We start from the raw sequence: 21294 nt of genomic DNA on the forward strand, positions 1-21294 counted from the left end.
AAAAAAAAAAAAAAAAAAAGAGAGAGATTAACCAGTTGAAATATACCCCTAAGAAGGCAACTCAGTAAGACATTGGGTGGATGTGTAAAGCAAGTCACACAAGGAATGGTTAATGATATAGGACATATTTAGATATAGAAGGGAACATAATTATTGACTTTAAATATTTGAAGCTTATGTGTGGTGGTAGGATTAGGAAAAATGGGCAGAAATTTTAGGAAAGATCCTAAAGAATTCCGAAAAATTTGAGATATCTATTATTGGAAAAGATTTTCTTGTGAGGAAGTTAGTTCAAGCAGAATTTAAAGGAATATATACATGAAATGTTCTGAAAAGGATTCTTGCTTTGGATGGGAGCTTGAACTAAATTAAAAGCCTCTTCAATTTTTTTATTTTTTTTTACATCTTTATTGGAGTATAATTGCTTTACAATGATGTGTTAGTTTCTGATTTATAACATAGTGAATCAGTTATACAAATACATATGTTCCCATATCTCTTGCCTCTTGCGTCTCCCTCCCTCCCACCCTCCCTATCCCACCCCTCCAGGCGGTGACAAAGCACCGAGCTGATCTCCCAGTGCTATGCGGCTGCTTCCCACTAGCTATCTACCTTATGTTTGGCAGTGTATATATGTCCATGCCTCTCTCGCTTTGTCACAGCTTATCCTTCTCACTCCCCATATCCTCAAGTCTGTTCTCTAGTAGGTCTGTGTCGTTATTCCTGTCTTACCCCTAGGTTCTTCACGACATTTTTTTCTTAAATTCCATATATATGTGTTAGCATACGGTATTTGTCTTTCTCTTTCTGACTTACTTCACTCTGTATGACAGACTCTAGGTCTATCCACCTTATTACAAATAGCTCAATTTCATTTCTTTTTATGGCTGAGTAACATTCCATTGTATATATGTGCCACATCTTCTTTATCCATTCATCCGATGATGGACACTTAGGTTGTTTCCATCTCCAGGCTATTGTAGATAGAGCTGCAATGAACATTTTGGTACATGACTCTTTCTGAATTATGATTTTCTCAGGGTATATGCCCAGTAGTGGGATTGCTGGGTCATATGGTAGTTCTATTTGTACTTTTTTAAGGAACCTCCATACTGTTCTCCATAGTGGTTGTACCAATTCACATTTCCACCAGCAGTGCAAGAGTGTTCCCTTTTCTCCACACCCTCTCCAGCATTTATTGTTTCTAGATTTTTTGATGATGGCCATACTGACCAGTGTGAGATGATATCTCGTTGTAGTTTGGATTGCATTTCTCTAATGATTAATGGTGTCGAGTATTCTTTCATGTGTTTGTTGGCAGTCTGCATATCTTCTTTGGAGAAATGTCTATTTAGGTCTTCTGTCCATTTTTGGATTGGGTTGTTTATTTTTTTGTTATTGAGCTGCATGAGTTGTCTATAAATTTTGGAGATTAATCCTTTGTCAGTTGCTTCATTTGCAAATATTTTCTCCCATTCTGAGGGTTGTCTTTTGGTCTTGTTTATGGTTTCCTTTGCTGTGCAAAAGCTTCGAAGTTTCATTAGGTCCCATTTGTTTATTTTTGTTTTTATCTCCATTACTCTAGGAGATGGGTCAAGAAGGATCTTGCTGTGATTTATGTCATAGAGTGTTCTGCCTATGTTTTCCTCTAAGAGTTTGATAGTTTCTGGCCTTACATTTAGGTCTTTAATCCATTTTGAGCTTATTTTTGTGTATGGTGTTAGGGAGTGATCTAATCTCATACTTTTACATGTACCTGTCCAGTTTTCCCAGCACCACTTACTGAAGAGGCTCTCCTTTCTCCACTGTACATTCCTGCCTCCTTTACCAGGGATAAGTTGACCATAGGTGCGTGGGTTTATCTCTGGGCTATTTATCCTGTTCCATTGATCTATCTTTCTATTTTTGTGCCAGTACCATACTGTCTTGATTATTGTAGCTTTGTAGTATAGTCTGAGCCAGGGAGCCTGATTCCTCCAGCTCCATTTTTCATTCTCAAAATTGCTTTGGCGATTCAGGGTCTTTTGTGTTTCCATACAAATAGTGAAATTTTTTGCTCTAGTTCTGTGAAAAATTCCAGTGGTAGTTTGATAGGGATTGCATTGAATCAGTAGATTGCTTTGGGTAGTAGAGTCATTTTCACAATGTTGATTCTTCCAATCCAAGAACATGGTATATCTCACCATCTATTTGTATCATCTTTAATTTCTTTCATTAGGGTCTTATAATTTTCTGCATACAGGTCTTTCAACTCCTTAGGTAGGTTTATTCCTAGATATTTTATTCTGTTTGTTGCAATGGTAAATGGGAGTGTTTTCTTGATCTCACTTTCAGATTGTTCACCATTAGTGTATAGGAATATCAGAGATTTCTGTGCATTAATTTTGCATCCTGCTACTTTACCAACTTCATTGATTAGCTCTAGTAGTTTTCTGGTAGCATCTTTAGGATTCTCTATGTATAGTATCATGTCATCTGCAAACAGTGACAGCTGTACTTCTTCTTTTCCAATTTGGATTCTTTTTATTTCCTTTTGTTCTCTGATTGCTATGGCTAAAACTTCCAAAACTATGTTGAATAATAGTGGTGAGAGTAGGCAACCTTGTATTGTTCCTGATCTTAGTGGAAATGCTTTCAGTTTTTCACCATTGAGGATGATGTTGGCTGTGGGTTTGTCATATATGGCCTTTATTATGTTGAGGAAAGTTCCCTCTATGCCTACTTTCTGCAGAGTTTTTATCATAAATGGGTGTTGAATTTTGTCGAAAGCTTTCTCTGTATCTATTGAGAGGATCATATGGTTTTTCTCCTTCAATTTGTTAATATGGTGTATGACGTTGATTGATTTGCATATATTGAACAATCCTTGCATTCCTGGAATAAACCCCACTTGATCATGGTGTATGATCCTTTTTATGTGCTGTTGGATTCTGTTTGCTAGTATATTGTTGAGGATTTTTGCATCTATGTGCATCAGTGATATTGGCCTGTAGTTTTCTTTCTTTGTGACATCCTTCTCTGGTTTTGGTAACAAGGTGATGGTGGCCTCGTAGAGTGAGTTCGGGAGTGTTCCTCCCTCTGCTATATTTTGGAAGAGTTTGAGAAGGATAGGTGTTAGCTCTTCTCTAAATGTTTGATAGCATTCACCTGTGAAGGCATCTGGTCCTGTCCGTTTGTTTGTTGGAAGATTTTTAATCACAGTTTCAATTTCAGTGCTTGTGATTGGTCTGTTCATATTTTCTATTTCTTCCTGATTCAGTCTTGGCAAGTTGTACATTACTAAGAATTTGTTCATTTCTTCCAGGTTGTCCACTTTATTGGCATAGAGTTGCTTGTAATAATCTCTTATGATCCTTTGTATTTCTGCAGTGTCAGTTGTTACTTCTACTTTTTCTGTATTGCTATAAACTTCCCTCTTAGAACTGCTTTTGCTGCATTCCACAGGTTTTGGGTCATGGTGTCTCCATTTTCACTTGTTTCTAGGAATTTTTTGTTCCTCATTGATTTCTTCAGTGATTACTTCGTTATTAAGTAGTGTATTGTTTAGCCTCCATGTGTTTGTATTTTTTACAGAACTTTTCCTGTGATTGTTATCTAGTCTCATAGCATTGTGATCAGAAAAGATACTTGATACAATTTCAATTTCCTTAAATTTATCAAGGCTTGATTTGTGACCCAAGATATGATCTATCCTGGAGAATATTCCATGAACACTTGAGAAAAATGTGTATTCTGTTGTTGGATGGAATGTCTTATAAATATCAATTAAGTCCATCATGTTTAATGTATCAGTTAAAGCTGGTGTTTCCTTATTTATTTTCATTTTGGATGATCTGTCCATTGGTGAAAGTGGGGTGTTAAAGCCCCTACTATGAATGTGTTACTGTCAATTTCCCCTTTTATGGCTGTTAGTATTTGCCTGATGTATTGAGGTGCTTCTATGTTGGGTGCAGAAATATTTACAATTGTTATATCTTCTTCTTGGATCGATCCCTTGGTCATTATGTAGTGTCCTTCTTTGTCTCTTCTAATAGTCTTTATTTTAAAGTCTATTTTGTCTGATATGAGAAATGCTACTCCAGCTTTCTTTTGGTTTCCATTTTCATGTAATATCTTTTTCCATCCCCTTACTTTAAGTCTGTATGTGTCTCTAGGTCTGAAGTGGGTCTCTTGTAGACAGCATATATATGGGTCTTGTTTTTGTATCCATTCAGCCAATGTCTGTCTTTTGGTGGGAGCATTTAGTCCATTTTCTTTTAACTTAATTATCACTATGTATGTTCCTATTCCCATTTTCTTAATTGTTTTGGGTTTGTTATTGTAGGTCTTTTCCTTCTCTTGTGTTTCTTGCCTAGAGAAGTTCCTTTAGGATTTGTTGTAAAGCTGGTTTGGTGGTGCTGAACTCTCTCAGCTTTTGCTTGTCTGTAAAGGTTTTAATTTTTCCATCAAATCTGAATGAGACCCTTGCTGGTTAGAGTAATCTTGGTGCAGGTTTTTCTCCTTCATCACTTTAAATATGTCCTGCCAGTCCCTTCTGGCTTGCAGAGTTTCTGCTGAAAGATCAGGTGTTAACCTTATGGGTATTCCCTTGTGTGTTATTTGTTGTTTTTCCCTTGCTGCTTTTAATATGTTTTCTTTGTATTTAATTTTTGACAGTTTGATTAATATGTGTCTTGGCGTATTTCTCCTTGGATTTATGTTGTATGGGACTCTCTGTGCTTCCTGGACTTGTTTAACTATTTCCTTTCCCACATTAGGGAAGTTTTCAACTATAACCTCTTCAAATATTTTCTCAGTCCCTTTCTTTTTCTCTTCTTCTTCTGGAACCCCTATAATTCGAATGTTGGTGTTTTTAATGTTGTCCCAGAAGTCTCTGAGACTGTCCTCAGTTGTTTTCATTCCTTTTTCTTTATTCTGCTCTGCAGTAGTTATTTCCACTATTTTATCTTCCTGGTCACTTAGCCGTTCTTCTGCCTCAGTTATTCTGCTATTGATGCCATCTAGAGTATTTTTTGTTTAATTTATTGTGTTGTTCATCATTGTTTGTTTCATCTTTATTTCTTCTAGGTCCTTGTTAAATGTTTCTTGCATTTTCTCTATTCTTTGCCAAGACTTTGGATCATCTTTACTATCATTATTCTGAATTCTTTTTTAGGTAGACTGCCTATTTCCTCTTCATTTGTTAGGTCTGGTGCATTTTTATCTTGCTCCTTCATCTGCTGTGTGTTTTTCTGTCTTCTCAATTTGCTTATCTTACTCTTTGGGGTCTCCTTTTTGCAGGCTGCCTGTTCGTAGTTCCTGTTGTTTTTGGTGTCTGTCCCCAGTGGCTAAGGTTGGTCCAGTGGGTTGTGTAGGCTTCCTGGTGGAGGGGACTAGTGCCTGTGTTGTGGTGTATGAGGCTTGATCTTGTCTTTCTGGTGGGCAGGTCCACGTCTGGTGCTGGGTCTTGGGGTGTCTCTGGACTTATTATGATTTTAGGCAGCCTCTCTGTTCATGGGTGGGGTTGTGTTCCTGTCTTGCTAGTTGTTTTCCATAGGGTGTCCAGCACTATAGCTTGCTGGTCGTTGAGTGAAGCTGGATGCTGGTGTTGAGATGGAGATCTCTGGGAGATTTTCACCATTTGATATTATGTGGAGCTGGGAAGTCTCTTGTAGACCAGTGTCCTGAAGTTGGCTCTCTCACCTCAGAGGCACAGCACTGACTCCTGGCTGAAGCACCAAGAGCCTTTCATCCACACAGCTCAGAATAAAAGGGAGAAAAAGTAGAAAGAAAGAATTAGTAGAAAAAGAAAGAAAGAAAGGAGGGAGGGAGGGAGGAAGGAAGGAAGGAGGACAGGCAGGAAGGAAAAAAGAAAGAAAGAAGGTAAAGTAAAATAAAATATAATAAAATTATTAAAATAAAAAATAATTATGAAGAAAAAAAATTAAAAAAAAACCAGATGGATAGAACCCTAGGACAAATGGTGGAAGGAAAGCTATACAGAAAAAATCCCACACAGAAGCATACACCTACAAACTCACAAAAAAAAGAAAAGCGGAAAAAATCATAAAACTTGCTCTCAAAGTCCACCTCCTCAATTTGGGATGATTTGTTGTCTAAAGGAGGGAAGTAAGTAAGGAAAGAAAGAAAGAAAGAAAGAAAGAAAGAAAGAAAGAAAGAAAGAAAGAAAGAAAGAAAGAAAGAAAGAAAGAAAGATGAAGTCAAATAAAATAAAGTTATTAAAATAAAAAATAATTATTAAGAAAAATAATTTAAAAAAAAACGGACGGATAGAACTCTAGGACAAATGGTGGAAGCAAAGACACAATCTCACACAGAAGCATACACATACACACTCACAAAAAGAGGAAAAGGGGAAAAAATCATAAATCTTGCTCTCAAACTCTACCTCAGTTTGGGGTGATTCGTTGTCTATTCATGCATTCCACAGAAGCAGGGTACATCAAGTTGATTGTGGACCTTTAATCCGCTGCTTCTGAGGCTGCTGGGAGAGATTTCCCTTTCTCTTCTTTGTTCTCACAGCTCCCAGGGCCTCAGCTTTGGATTTGGCCCTGCCTCTGTGTGTAGGTCGTTGGAGGGCGTCTGTTCTTCCCTCAGACCGGACGGGGTTAAAGGAGCCGCTGACTCGGGGGCTCTGGATCACTCAGGTCGAGGGGAGGGAGGGGCACGGAGTGTGGGGCGGGCCTGCGGCGGCAGAGGCCAGCATGACGTTGCACCGGCCTGAGGCGCGCCGTGAGTTCTCCCGGTAAAGTTGTCCCTGGATCCCGGGACCGTAGCAGTGGTGGGCTGCACAGGCTCCCCGGAAGCGGGGCGTGGATAGTGTCCTGTGCTTGCACACAGGCTTCTTGGTGGCGCCAGCAGCAGCCTTAGTGTCTCATGCCCATCTCTGGAGTCTGCGCTTTTAGCCGCGGCTCGCGCCCGTCTCTGGAGCTCCTCTAAGCAGTGCTCTTAATCCCCTCTCCTCGAGCAGCAGGAAACAAAGAGGGAAGAAAAAGTCTCTTGCCTCTTCGGCAGGTGCAGACTTTTCCCCGGACTCCCTCCTGGCTAGCTGTGGTGCACTAACGCTCTGCAGGCTGTGTTCACACCGCCAACCCCAGTCCTCTCCCTGCGCTCCGACCGAAACCCGAGCCTCAGCTCGCAGCCCCGCCCACCCCGGCGGCTGAACAGACAAGCCTCTCGGGCTGGTGAGTGCTGGTCGGCACCGATCCTCTGTGCGGGAATCTCTCCGCTTTGCCCTCCGCACCCCTGTTGCTGTGCTCTCCTCCGCGGCTCCAAAGCTCCCGCTCCGCCTCCCGCAGTCTCCGCCCGCCAATGGGCTTCTAGTGTGTGGAAAACTTTCCTCCTTCACAGCTCCCTCCCACTGGTGCAGGTCCCGTCCCTATCCTTTTGTCTCTGTTTATTCTTTTTTCTTTTGCCCTACCCAGGTACGTGGGGACTTTCTTGCCTTTTGGGAGGTCTGAGGTCTTCTGCCAGCGTTCAGTAGGTGTTCTGTAGGAGTTGTTCCACGTGTAGATGTATTTCTGGTGTATCTGTGGGGAGAAAGGTGATCTCAGCGTCTTACTCTTCCGCCATCTTCCCCTCCACTCAAAAGCCTCTTCTAATGTGAACATATTATAATTAATAAAATCATTAGAACTATATCATTAGTTTAAGCTTTCAATTTATGACATGGACATCTTTCAGTTTATGTTTCCACACCAGTTTCTGGGATTTAGGGGGGAGGTGATGAAATCTAATTGTGTTATGAATGACTAAAGTGTTCTGAGTCTGATGGGAAGTTTTGTATAAGAAATGCTAGTACTCGATGTGCAAAGTATAACATTTATACAACAGAAGTATTTTGGAGACCATTTAGCAAAAGAGAAAGCACTACAATGACAAAAATATTTTTCTGTGTATTTTTGGTTAAAAATATTTTCATGAAATTTCTAATTAAAGTATTTCATTCGTGTTTTCAGTGGAGAAATAAAAGATAAGAAAATGTGAAGACTCTATTAGTAGTTAACAGTTGTGTTATTATAACCTTGGCATGGCACTCTCTTTCAAAGTATAGTATATTTAAAACAAACAAACACAAATAAAAAAAAACCTTGTTCCATTTACTTTAGATTAAAAAGGTTTTCAGTACCTTGAGCTGTTGAACATTTGTTGAAGAGGAAGTAATTTTCCCTCTACCTTTCTAGGTTCTTCTGGCTGGCCTAAGAGTTAAATTGACATGAGACAGATTTATAGGAGAAAATCAAACAAAAGTTTAATAACAAGTATACCTGGGAAAGACCCAGGAAAAGTAAGTAACTCACCAAAATGACTGACACCTTCCCCTTAAATACCTTAAATACCATCTTTAGCTAAAGACAGAAGAGGATGTTAGAGGTAGTGGTTTAGAACTTCAAAGGGGAGGAAGGCAATTCATGTGGAGACAGAAAAGCAAAGGTTTGGAAAACAAATGTCTGCTGGGCCAGGCAGAAACAATGCGAAACAGAGAGGAATTTTAATGAATGGGCTTTGCTAGGCTCCTTCCTGTCCACATACCTAGTTCATCTATGGTGATACCTCCCTTCCTGGAACAGGTCCTCTATCTACATTCTTTAGGCAGGTAGGGGTAGGTAAAAAGAAAGACTTGCTGAATCTTTTTGGCCTCAATTGTTTTCAGCTCAAAATAATTCACATGCCAAAAAGACATTTTGGCATGGCAAATTTTGCTCCCCTGCAACATATATGTACATACATACCTGGATGTATGTATGTACATGTACATGTGCACACATATGTGCTTTCATATGTATAATTATCATATGTAAGTTTCACATACTTTCATATATAAATTCATATATGTGTCAAAAAGTGCACAACCTAAAATTTGAGAATTATGATTTACTTGGTGAACATACTGAGAACTCAAGCCCAGGAGGCAGCCTCTCATATAGCTCTGAGGGGCAGCTCCCAAGAGGTAAGGGAGGAGCCAGCATATAGAGGAGTTTTTGCAAAAAACAAGTAGTCAGAACATCAAAAGATCACTGATAATTAAAGGAAACCAGACGTCTCAAATTAATGAGTTTAGCGTTTTTCTATATATGGAAAGATACAAGAGTCTGGGCTTGTTGAAAGCGTTCCATTGATATATTCCTTAACTATCTAGAGCCAGTATCCTGTTTACTTCCATCCTGAATTCCCCTGAGGGTGAACAATTGGGGGTGGCTGCAATGGCTGATGGCTTGATGGCCAAAACATCCTTTGTTTACTGATATTTTTAGGGGAACCACTGACCAAAACCACCCTCTCTGGCCAGGCATGATGGCCACCACTTGCATGAGTTATCTTACAACAGGAGGTCCCGGTGAGGAATGCAGAGCTAACAAGCCACCACCAACTGGAATAATTCGGGAAAGGTCAAAAGAAGAGAGGAGATGTCAGTCCAAATGTTCTACCAATCTCTCAGAATCCATCTCGCTGGAATCCATCTTGGCTGAGTGATGAGCATGCCACCAGGAAGGACCCTGAGTCAGAGTGATTGGCCAGGGACAACACGGAAACTAACTCCATTCCCATAAACCCTGAGACTCCGAGCCACATGGCAGAGCAGTTCTCCTAGGTTCCCTTACCCTGCTGCTCTCTGCCCAGGCTCCCCGTCCCAATAAATTCTCTTGCTTTGTCAGCATATGTGTCTCCTCATACAATTCATTCCCTAGTGTTAGACAAGATCCCACTCTTGGGCCCTGGAAGGGGCCCCCCTTCCTGCAACAATATGGCAGGTGACATTCTTTGTCCATATATATATTTATCTTTCCAATGAAAGTATAAATTGCAACGGGTAATTAGTTTCTTTTGACTTCTTCCTACACTCAGACCCTCTTACTTGATATAGTTCTGAGTTTAAAGTCAATTTTCAATAATAACTTGAGTTTAATTGATTTTTATTTGAGGTATATTTAGCATGAAGAATACTGTGCATGAATTTTGCTTTTAGAATAATTTAAAATGTTTACTGCATGCAGTGTGAAGAAGGAAGATGGGACATTAAGGATAGAAACTGCATTCAAGGCTATTAATAGAGCAGTCCTAATGAATCAGATACAGCATGTAATCCATGAAATAATAGATTATCATGGAATAAATGAGTCATCTACTAATTAAAAAGTGAGTAACAACAATTCAGGGAAACCTAATTTCATAGTAACAATTACTCCTGCCAAGAAGCATTCTCATCTTTAAGGAAACAAATGATTGTCATTAACTGGGTGTAGGTGTCTATTAAATGTTACTATCAAATGATGTATTTTGGTAATGGGAGGTTACCTTTCATGTACAGATCCTCTCGCTTATCTTAAGATATGGTTTAATTTAAAAATGGCAAATTAGCAATATTGTACAAGCCCCGCAAGGTCATGGTTCAATTTAAACATTCATTAAGTCTTGTTTATTTTTCCAACATATATGTCAATGTTCACTACTAAGCTACAACTTAATAAGAACAATTGATGGCTGATGCCAGACACACACCATTAAAATAAGAGTTGGGCTGAGTCATTCCAAGCAAAATGAATTGCAGCCAGTGGAGCCAATGTAAAAGTCTAAAAATGGAAACAGAGAGCAGAATTCTCACAGCTCTTTAGAGACTCAAGTTATCTTCCTTTCCTCCACCAGCGACTGGTGCTGGATTGCAAGTTCCCTGAAGGCAGGGATGGAGTGATTTGAAAACTTACATGTGACCCAGTGCCTAATACGTTACTTAGGACAGAGCATAGCATGGAAGAATCATTAATCTGATTTCCAAAGGTGTGGGTGGAGTGTTTTTTATATTTTCCTGATAATAAGCTATTTCTCTTTTTTAAGTCCATATCCACAAAGTATTTGAAAATATATAGAAATTGCACAGTAAAAATACAGAGAGAGAGAGAGAGTTTCCATTATTAGTGCAGTACTCCACAAAACTCCCGTGGCTCCAAAAATCTTGTGAGAAGGTCTTAGAGCCTCCTCCCATGAGAGAACATCAGGACCACTCCCTTAAGATGGCGGGGGAGTAAGACGCGGAGATCACCTTCCTCCCCACAAATACACCAGAAATACATCTACACGTGGAACAGCTCTTACAGAACACCTACTGAATGCTGGCAGAAGACCTCAGACCTCCCAAAAGACAAGAAACTCCCCACGTACCTGGGTAGGCCAAAAGAAAAAAAATAAAAAACAGAGACAAAAGAATAGAGACGGCACCTGCACCAGTGGGAGGGAGCTGTGAAGGAAGAAATGTCTCCACACACTAGGAAGCCCCTTCGCGGGCAGAGACTGCGGGAGGTGGAGGGGGGAGCTTCAGGGTCGCGGAAGAGAGCACAGCAACAGGGGTGCGGAGGACAAAGAGGAGAGATTCCTGCATAGAGGATCGATGCCGACTGGCACTCACCAGCCCGAGAGGCTTGTGTGCTCGCCCCCCGCCATGGCGGGCAGAGCTGGAAGCTGAGGCTCGGGTTTAGGTCGGAGCTCAGGGAGAGGACTGGGGTTGGCGGCTTGAACATAGCCCGAAGGGGTTAGTGCACCACGGCTAGCTGGGAGGGAGTCCGGGGAAAAGTCTGCACCTGCCGAAGAGGCAAGAGACTTTTTCTTCCCTCTCTGTTTCCTGGTGCGCGAGGAAAGGGGTTTAAGAGCGCTGCTTAAAGGAACTCCAGAGACGGGCGCGAGCCGCGGCTAAAAGCACGGACCCCAGAGACGGGCGGGAGACGCTGGGGCTGCTGCTGGCGCCACCAGGGGGCCTGTGTGCGAGCGCAGGTCACTGTTCACGCCCCTCTTCCAGGGTGCCAGTGCAGCCCGCCACTGCCAGGTTCCCGAGATCCAGGGACACCTTCCCAGGGAGAACACACAGCGGGCCTCAGGCTGGTGCAATGTCATGCCAGCCTCTGCCACCGCAGGCCCGCCCCGCACTCCGTGCCCCTCCCTCTCCCCGGCCTGAGTGCGCCAGAGCCCCCGAGTCAGCGGCTCCTTTAACCCCGACCTGTCTGAGCAAAAAACAGACGCCCTCCAGCGACCTACACGCAGAGGCAGGGCCAAATCCAAAGCTGAGCCCCTGGGAGCTGTGAGAACAAAGAAGAGAAAGGGAAATCTCTCCCAGCAGCCTCAGAAATAGCGGATTAAAGCTCCACAATCAACTTGATGTACCCTGCCTCTGTGGAATACATGAATAGGCAGCCAATCATCCCAAAGTGAGGAGGTGGACTTTGAGAGCAAGATCTATGATCTTTTCCCCTTTTCCTCTTTTTGTTAATGTGTATATGTATGCTTCTGTGTGAGATCTTGTCTGTATGGCTTTGGTTCCACCATTTGTCCTAGCGTTCTATCCGTCCATTTTTTTTTTTAAATTTCATTTCTTAATAATTAATTTTAATTTAAATAACTCTATTATACATTACCTTCTTTCTTTCTTTCTTTCCTTCCTTCCCTCCTTTAGATAACGAATCATCCCAATTTGAGGAGGTGGACTTTGAAAGCAAATTTTATGATTTTTTTCCCCTTTACCTCTTTTTGTGAGGGTGTATGTGTATGCTTCTGTGTAAGATTTTGTCTGTATAGCTTTGCTTCCACCATTTGTACTAAGGTTTTATCCGTCCCTTTTTAAATTTTTTTTCTAAATAATTATTTTTTAGTTCAATAACTTTATTGCACTTTATTTTATTTTACTGTATCCTCATTCTTTCTGTCTTTTTTCCTTCCTTCCTTCCTTCCTTCTTTCCTTCCTTCCTTCCTCCCTCCCTCCCTCCTTTCTTTCCTTCTTGCATTCTTTCCTTCTTTTCTTCTTTCTTTCTTTCTTTCTTTCTTTCTTCCTTCCCTCCTTCCTTCTTCCTTCCTTCCCTCCTTTCTTTCCACCTACTTCTACTAATTCTCTCTACTTTCTCTCCCTTTTATTCTGAGCCGTGTGGATGAAAGGCTCTTGCTGCTCCAGCCAGGAGTCAGGACTCTGCCTCTGAGGTGGGAGAGCCAACTTCAGGACACTGGTCAAAAAGAGACCTCCCAGCTCCACATAATATCAAACAGCAAAAATCTCCCAGAGACCTCCATCTTAACACCAGCACGCAGTTTCACTCAATGACCAGCAAGCTACACTGCTGGACAACCTATGTCAACCAAATAGCCAGACAGGAAAACAACCCCACCCACTAGCAGAGAGGCTGCCTAAAATCATAATAAGTCCACAGACACCCCAAAACACACCACCAGACGTGGACCTGCCCACTAGAGAGACAAGATCTAGCCTCATACACCACAACACAGGCACTAGTCCCCTCCACCAGGAAGCCTACACAACCCACTGAACCAACCTTAGCCACTGGAGACAGACATCAAAAACAACGGGAACTATGAACCTGTGGCCTGCAAAAAGGAGACGCCAAACATAGTAAGATAAGCAAAATGAGAAGACAGAAAAACACACAGCAGATGAAGGAGCAAGATAAAAACCCACCAGACCTAACAAATGAAGAGGAAATAAGCAATCTACCTGAAAAAGAATTCAGAAAAATGATACTAAACATGATCCAAAATCTTGGAAATAGAATGCACAAAATGCAGGAAACAGTTAACAAGGACCTAGAAGAAATAAAGATGAAATAAACTATGATGAACAACACAATAACTGAAATGAAAATACTCTAGATGTGATCAATAGCAGAATAACTGAGGCAGAAGAACAGATAAGTGACCTGGAAGATAAAACAGTGGAAATAACTACTGCAGAGCAGAATAAAGAAAAAAGAATGAAAAGAACTGAGGACAGTCTCAGAGACCTCTGGGACAACATTAAACGCACCAACATTCGAATTATAGGAGTTCCAGAAAAAGAAGAAAAAAGAAAGGGACTGAGAATATATTTGAAGAGATTGTAGTTGAAAACTTCCCTAATGTGGGAAAGGAAATACTTAATAAAGTCCAGGAAGCACAGAGAGTCCCATACAGGATAAATTCAAGGAGAAATATGCCAAGACACATATTAAATCAAACTGTCAAAAACTAAATACAAAGAAAGCATATTAAAAGCAGCAAGGGAAAAACAACAAATAACACACAAGGGAATCCCCATAAGGTTAACAGCTGATCTCTCAGCAGAAACTCTACAAGCCAGAAGGGAGTGGCAGGACATACTGAAAGTGATGAAGGAGAAAAACCTGCAACCAAGATTACTCTACCCAGCAAGGATCTCATTCAGATTTGATGGAGAAATTAAAACCTTTACAGACAAGCAAAAGCTGAGAGAGTTCAGCACCACCAAACCAGCTTTACAACAAATGCTAAAGGAACTTCTCTAGACAAAAACACAAGAGAAGGAAAAGTCCTATAATAACGAACCCAAAACAATTTAGAAAATGGGAATAGGAACATACATATCGATAATTACCTTAAATGTAAATGGACTAAATGCTCCCACCAAAAGACACAGATTGGCTGAATGGATACAAAAACAAGACCCATATATATGCTGTCTACAAGAGACCCACTTCAGACCTAGAGACACATACAGACTGAAAGTAAGGGGATGGAAAAAGATATTCCATGCAAATGGAAACCAAAAGAAAGCTGGAGTAGCAATTCTCATATCAGACAAAATAGACTTTAAAATAAGGACTATCAGAAGAGACAAAGAAGGACACTACATAATGATTAAGGGATCGATCCAAGAAGAAGATATAACAATTGTAAATATTTATGCACCCAACATAGGAGCACCTCAATACATAAGGCAAAAACTAGCAGCCATAAAAGGGGAAATCGACAGTAACACATTCATAGTAGGGGACTTCAACACCCCACTTTCACCAATGGACAGATCATCCAAAATGAAAATAAATAAGGAAACACAAGCTTTAAATGATACATTAAACAAGATGGACTTAATTGATATTTATAGGACACTCCATCCATAAACAACAGAATACACATTTTTCTCAAGTGCTCATGGAACATTCTCCAGGATACATCATATCTTGGGTCACCAATCAAGCCTTGGTAAATTTACGAAAACTGAAATTGTATCAAGTATCTATTCCAACCACAACGCCATGAGACTAGATATCAATTTCAGGAAAATATCTGTAAAAAATACAAACACATGGAGGCTAAACAATACACTACTTAATAACGAAGTGATCACTGAAGAAATCAAAGAAGAAATTTAAAAAATACCTAGAAACAAATGACAATGGAGACACAACGACCCAAAACCTATGGGATGCAGCAAAAGCAGTTCTAAGAGGGAAGTTTATAGCAATACAAGCCCACCTTAAGAAGCAGGAAACATCTCGAATAAACAACCTAACCTTGCACCTAAAGCAATTAGAGAAAGAAGAACAAAAAAAACCCAAAGTTAGCAGAAGGAAAGAAATCATAAAAATCAGATCAGAAATAAACGAAAAAGAAATGAAGGAAACAATAGCAAAGATCAATAAAACTAAAAGCTGGTTCTTTGAGAAGATAAACAAAATAGATAAACCATTAGCCAGACTCATCAAGAAAAAAATGGAGAAGACTCAATTCAATAGAATTAGAAATGAAAAAGGAGAAGTAAAAACTAACATTGCAGGAATACAAAAGATCATGAGGGATTACTACAAGCAACTCTATGCCAATAAAATGGACAACCTGGAAGAAATAGACAAATTCTTAGAAATGCACAAACTACCAAGACTGAATCAGGAAGAAATAGAAAATATGAACAGACCAATCACAAACACTGAAATTGAAACTGTGATTAAAAATCTTCCTACAGACAAAAGCCCAGGACCATATGGTTTCACAGGCAAATTCTATCAAACATTTAGAGAAGAGCTAACACCTTTCCTTCTCAAACTCTTCAAAAATATAGCAGAGGGAGAAACACTCCCAAATTCCTTCTACGAGGCCACCATCACCTTGATACCAAAACCAGAGAAGGATGTCACAAAGAAAGAAAACTACAGGCCAATATCACTGATGCACATAGATGCAAAAGTCCTCAACAAAATACTAGCAAACAGAATCCAACAGCACATTAAAAGGATCATACACCATGATCAAGTGGGGTTTATTCCAGGAATGCAAGGATTCTTCAATATATGCAAATCTGTCAATGTGATAAACCATATTAAAAAATTGAAGGAGAAAAACCATATGATCATCTCAATAGATGCAGAGAAAGCTTTTGACAAAATTCAACACCCATTTATGATAAAAACCCTGCAGAAAGTAGGCATAGAGGGAACTTTCCTCAACACAGTAGAGGCCGTATATGACAAGCCCACAGCCAACATCATCCTCAATGGTGAAAAACTGAAAGCTTTTCCTCTAAGATCAGGAACAAGACAAGGTTGCCCACTCTCACCACTCTTATTCAACATAGTTTTGGAAGTTTTAGCCACAGCAATCAGAGAAGAAAAGGAAATAAAAGGAACCCAAATCAGAAAAGAAGAAGTAAAACTGTCACTGTTTGCAGATGACATGATACTATACATAGAGAATCCTAAAGATGCTACCAGAAAACTACTAGAGCTAATCAATGAATTTGGTAAAGTAGCAGGATACAAAATTAATGCACAGAAATCTCTGGCATTCCTATATACTAGTGATGAAAAATCTGAAAGTGAAATTAAGAAAACACTCCCATTTACCATTACAACAAAAAGAATAAAATATCTAAGAATAAACCCACCTAAGGAGACAAAAGACCTGTATGCAGAAAATTATAAGACACTGATGAAAGAAATTAAAGATGATACAGATATATGGTGAGATATGCCATGTTCTTGGATTGGAAGAATCAACATTGAGAAAATGACTCTACTACCCAAAGCAATCTACTGATTCAATGCAATCCCTATCAAACTACCACTGGAATTTTTCACAGAACTAGAACAAAAAATTTCACAATTTGTATGGAAACAAAAAAGACCCCAAATAGCCAAAGCAATCTTGAGAACGAAAAACGGAGCTGGAGGAATCAGGCTCCTTGACTTCAGACTATACTACAAAGCTACAGTAATCAAGACAGTATGGTACAGGCACAAAAACATAAAGATAGATCAATGGAACAGGATAGATAGCCCAGAGATAGACCCATGTACATATGGACACCTTATCTTTGATAAAGGTGCGAGGAATATACAGTGGAGAAAGGAGAGCCTCTTCAATAAGTGGTGCTGGGAAAACTGGACAGGTACATGTAAAAGTATGAGATTAGATCACTCCCTAACACCATACACAGAAATAAACTCTAAATGGATTAAAGACCTAAATGTAAGGCCAGAAACTATCAAACTCTTAGAGGAAAACATAAGCAGAACACTCTATGACATAAATCACAGTAAGATCCTTTTTGACCCACCTCCTAGAGAAATGGAAATAAAAACAAAAATAAACAAATGGGGCCTAATGAAACTTCAAAGCTTTTGCACAGCAAAGGAAACCATAAACAGGACCAAAAGACAACCCTCAGAATGGGAGAAAATATTTGCAAATGAAGCAACTAACAAAGATTAATCTCCAAAATTTACAGGCAGCTCATGCAGCTCAATAACAAAAAAATAAACAACCCAATCCAAAAATGGGCAGAAGACCTAAATAGACATTTCTCCAAAGATATACAGACTGCCAACAAACACATGAAAGAATCTCAACACCATTAATCATTAGAGAAATGCATATCAAAACTACAATGAGATATCATCTCACACCAGTCAGAATGGCGATCATCAAAAAATCTAGAAACAATAAATGCTGGAGAGGGTGTGGAGAAAAGGGAACACTCTTGCACTGCTGGTGGGAATGTGAATTGGTTCAGCCTCTTTGGAAAACAGTATGGAGGTTCCTTAAAAAACTACAAATAGAACTACCATATGACCCAGCAATCCCACTACTGGGCATATACCCTGAGAAAACCAAAATTCAAAAAGAGTCATGTACCAAAATGTTCATTGCAGCTCTATTTACAATAGCCCGGAGATGGAAACAACCTAAGTGCCCATCATCGGATGAATGGATAAAGAAGAAATGGCACATATATACAGTGGAATATTACTCAGCTATAAAAAGAAACGAAATTGAGCTATTTGGAATGAGGTGGATAGACCTAGAGTCTGTCCTACAGAGTGAAGTAAGTCAGAAAGAGAAGGACAAATACCGTATGCTAACACATATATATGGAATTTAAGAAAAAAATGTTATGAAGAACCTAGGGGTAAGACAGGAATAAAGACACAGACCTACTGGAGAACGGACTTGAGAATATGGGGAGGGGGAAGGGTGAGCTGTGCTAGGGCGAGAGAGAGACATGGACATATATATACTAACAAGCATAAGGTAGATAGCCAGTGGGAAGCAGCCGTATGGCACAGGGATACTGACTCGGTGCTTTGTGACCACCTGGAGGGGTGGGATAGGGAGGGTGGGAGGGAGGGAGACGAAGAGGGAAGAGATATGGAAACATGTATATGTATAACTGATTCATTTCGTTATAAAGCAGAAACTAACACACCATTGTAAAGCAATTATACCCCAATAAAGATGTTAAAAAAAAAAAAAACGGACCACTCCCTTTCCGGGGTCTCATTCTCTGATCCACTGGAGAACAGCACATAGAATTTCAGTGATTGGGATAAAATCCATGCGGTCTCTCTCCACATTCATTTCACCTGATAATCAAGTATTTAAAATTCATGAAACCATTATTGAAAGCCCTTTAAGTCAGAGAGGAATATACTGAGTTTTCCACAAATGGTAAGGTAATCACTCATGTGTTTTGAAAACAATAAAAAATAGTATCATTATATCTAAGAATTATGAATTTTTCCCTTTTCTGCTGTATTTTAAGTAAGATAAAACCTTCCATTATACTTAGTTATTCACTATTAAGTCTGTTGTGAGGATTAAATGTGTTAATATTTATAAGGTATGCAGCATTGTGCCTGACACAGAATATTCATACAGCTATACTGGCAGGGATAATTATGTTAATAATAATAATCTTCATTTTCAGTTGCTTTTCCATAACTGTCTGATCCTAACCAAGTCAGTGAAGGGTGCACTTGAGTATGCACTGCAATCTATCCAGGCCCTTCGTCATTTGTCTTCCATATACACTCTTTCTTCATCTACTTTGACATTTGTTTATTTTTAATTACATGATGTAGTAGATTAGACCCTCATGCAATTGATATCTTAAAACATCTTTTGACAATTGCATAACTACCTCTTTCTTTAATATGGATTTAATTATCTTTGTTGAAAATTCATTAAAAATGTGTTAAACATTATCATTAGTGGGGGCAGATGTACTCTGCACTCTATTCAGTGTAATTTTCAAAGTGAGCATCTGTTTTTCTCCCATCTCATCCTTTAAGGATCAAAAATAAAATTAAGAATGGGTATGTGTTGTAGAAATAATTGTTGAGTCTTCATCAAATAAGAAAGTTTAAGACACTATGCTCTAGGCTAAAGTGGAGTAATATGCAAGTTTGGGCATCTAAAGACTGGAACTGACACTTCTACTATGTTACTGTGTCACCTACAAGTATGATGACTCAATCTGTAAAAGTTTCTGTTTCATGACCATACATGGACATGACACCTATCACATAGGCTTTTGTAAGAATTAAATTAGCAGTGTATGTAAAGCATCTATAGAATACCTAGAGGGTAATAATTTGTGAATGAGTATTATTTCCCTTTGGCATTCTGCCACCCCCCCAAATATTCCTCTTACAGTTTTCACCTTAGTGTTTTGAAACACTTAATGTTCTTCCTAACAGTTTCAATGACTTATTGGTTTTGTTATAGATAATATGCATACCCAGAAGCTTTTTATTTTATTTTATGACTTTCTTGCACACTAGTCCTCCATTCAAATATTTAATGTTTTTTTGTTTTCTTGACTTATAATTGTTTTCAATTCCAGAATTTCAGCAACAACCAGAGATGGAGAAGGACAGAAATAATTGAGACGAAAGAAAGTTTTCAATAGCTACCAAATTTCATATACACTAAGACGTATTTTTTTTAATGTTTAACTTGTTGAAATTGGGCTGTATCTTTTAATCAACATCTTACAATTAATGCAGAAAGGCAACAATTCCATTAGGTTTCATTCCTGGAGAATATTCAGGTATCAGGTATTCTGGCATCAAATCTTGCTTGTTGGATTTAAACTTATAAAACTATCCAGGAAATCATAGTGAAGTAATCTGTCAACCTTCAGAAACCAAATGGTGGCAAGGAAGGGATGAGAAATGTGGTGATTAAGATGTTTATTAACATTGCTTCAGCAGTAATTGAAAGTAGACCAGCTCTACATAACTGCAAATCTTGCTTTGAGCACACACTGCTAAAAAATTTATTTTTTTATGGAACTTTTAAAGAACTGATGACAGAGCAGATCATACAGTGTGAAAAATCATAAACATTGTTCATGAATTGAAGAATAACTCTTAAAAATCTAGTGAGACTTTGAACAGTTTATTTGCTTACTTTTCCTTTTTATGTATGCACAAGAGTATATAATAAAATTTATGTTAAATTAAGCTTAAAAGCTTACTATATATAAAGCTCAAATAAATGTCAAATTCCATGTGAAAAGAAAGCATGTTTCATAGTTTAACTGAAGGGTGTTTATTCTTAAAAATGATGATTCTTACAATTGAGTCTGCCTTAAAATTTAAAATACATGATATCCAATTTTCTCTTCTAAATATAAAAGAAAGTTTTGTTGTTATTTGTCTATTTATTAGTTTTCATCACTTCTCCTTTCTCAGTACCCTATTTTATATAACCTTAGCTACTTCTAAGCCAATAAATGAGCAAATTTATTACAGTATATTCCAATTAGATTTCCTTAGGTGGGTCTTCTGTCTGTTTCCTAAAATATTAAAAAATGTAGTTCAAGAGCCCAAGCTATTCTGACTTTATTACTAGCATGTCTCTTTTGCAAACAAACACAATATCTAATCTGCTCTGTGTCACACTTCATCTCCATTTTTCTCTTCTTAACAACTCATTCCTATTTTAAATAATTATCCTCAGTGGAAGTGGTTTAAGATTAACTCACTCTGAAATGCAATTTGAAAATACAGAAAATTTACAAAGATTAAATATGCATATGCTAGAATTTCTCATGATGAGAAATTAAAATTCAGGAAATATCACTATGGTCATTTTCTTAGTTGTCTCAGGCTGACATACAAAATACCATAGATGGGGTGCCTTAAATAACAGAAATTTATTTTCTCACAGTTCTGGAGACTGAGAAGCCCAAGATCAAAGACTTAGAATCGCTGACCAATTTGGTTC

This window comes from Lipotes vexillifer, unplaced genomic scaffold (genome assembly GCF_000442215.2).
Source record: "Lipotes vexillifer unplaced genomic scaffold, Lipotes_vexillifer_v1.1 scaffold302, whole genome shotgun sequence".
NCBI lineage: Eukaryota > Metazoa > Chordata > Mammalia > Artiodactyla > Lipotidae > Lipotes > Lipotes vexillifer.